The 1,821-nt window shown below is 48.8% G+C and overlaps 1 pseudogene; it reads left to right on the forward strand.

The window, feature by feature from the left end:
- The first annotated feature begins 832 nt into the window (after positions 1 to 832).
- LOC106835321 (ADP-ribosylation factor-like protein 2-binding protein pseudogene) lies at positions 833 to 1,342 on the forward strand (annotated as a pseudogene).
- Positions 1,343 to 1,821: the final 479 nt, after the last annotated feature.

Consider the following 1,821-nt stretch of genomic DNA (forward strand, 5'->3'; position numbering starts at 1 on the left):
CCCCACGACTTGGCCCTGCTCCGCTGGCATCCTGTGAGCCCCACTGAACTCTCCCGAGGCTAGGTTCTTTCTTCCCCACCTCAGCCCAGCTATTCTCAGCATCCACACAGGGCACTAATTCTGACCCACTTATGAATGTTCCTTGGGTTCTGGACTCCTGGGTGACTCAAGTGCTGTTAGAGTCCTTGCCCCCGACAAGCGTGTAATAAGAAAAACAAAATGACCACCCAAAGAGAAAATGGACCAAGCAAATGGAGAGACGGTCCAAAGAAAATGAAAATTAAATAGCTGATAAACATATTTATAATGCCCAACCTCATTAGGAATCAAAGAAATGAAAAACAAACCTAGAAAACTGTCAAAAATTAAAAAGAATACCACAAAGTGTTCACAAGACTGGCAAAACAGGAAGTCTTAGACACTACTTGTGAAAGCATCAGTTGATACAATCTTTCTGGACAGCAGTTTGACTATATAACTAAAAGCTTTAAAGTGGAAGTTCCACATCTAGGAACTGATCTTAAAGAATGCATAGGACAAGTGTTCAGAGACATGTGTGTTCATTGCAGCAATGTTTATTACAGTGGAAAAATTAGGAACGGCATATGCATCAAAATGTGCTGCATCCATATAATGGAATATTGTGCAGTCATTAAGAATGATGATCTTGGTCATGGTGACGGCAGGTACTGGCATGACTCCTGGAGGTCAGTAATGGGGGCAGGTGCAGAGCCTCCAGGTGGAGCACGGAGGCCCCAGGGCGAGCGCGCAGGCGCAGACTCAGCCAGTCCCAGGCTGATGGGAGGCCGCCAGGCCGCTCGTCCCCACAGGGATGGATGCAGCGGAAGTGCCGGAGGTCTCGGAGAGACAGAGTTTCACGCGGTCCATCTCTTCCGCCTCTGAAGTCGAATTTGACGCTGTGGTTGGATCTACCGACGATGTCATCATGGATGCCGAGTCCCAGGTCCTGCAGAGAAATTTCATGGGCAAATACTACCAGGAGTTTGAAGACACAGAAGAGAATAAACTCGCCTACACACCCATTTTTAAAGAATTCTACCTTTCTTTGGTAGAAAAGTATATTGAAGAACAGCTGCTGGAGCAGATTCTGGGATTCAACATGGCGGCTTGCACAACGTTGAAACATGTTAAAGATGAAGTGGCTGATGACATATTCAACATGCTCCTCACATTTGTAGACTTTGTGCCATTCAAAGAGCTGTTTCTGGACGACAGAGGAGAAAAAGAAGGCCGAGGACTGGACTTAAGCAGTGGTGTAGCGGTGACTTCGTTGTGCAAATCATCTTCTGTGCCAGCTTCCCAGAACAGTCAGCAGCATTAGCTCCTGCCTCCAGGCAAAGGCGCCTTCTGGACCTCACGGGCCCAGTGGGCTGGGACAGGCTTCTGCTGGTGATGACAGGAGAAAGCCTCTTGGAAAGACTGGCTCCGTTCTGCAGCTCTTTATTAATGTTAGGTATTGGTGGGTTGAAAACATAATTACCTGACCCTCCCTGAACTTCTGCTTTTCCTGAAACACCTTCTTGTATTCAGGAACTAGTACTCTTGCCAAAGTAGACACCTCTGGAAGGTGCTCCTGAGAGCCAGCCTGCCCTGGGGCAAGACTTCGTCAAGCACCGCACCAGGAAGGCCCCCTTCCCCCAGCATACATGTTCCTGTGTCAACCAAGTGGAGGAACCCTCCCAAACCCGCCGTGTCCCGAATACCACAGGCAGACATGGCATGACTCTGCCGTGTGCCCACAACTCTCTCACTTGGGTCCGAGTTTCAGTGCTTCAAACCCAGTGACCCACCTGTGTGGAG

The sequence above is a fragment of the Equus asinus genome, chromosome 22 (genome assembly GCF_041296235.1).
Source record: "Equus asinus isolate D_3611 breed Donkey chromosome 22, EquAss-T2T_v2, whole genome shotgun sequence".
Lineage (NCBI taxonomy): Eukaryota > Metazoa > Chordata > Mammalia > Perissodactyla > Equidae > Equus > Equus asinus.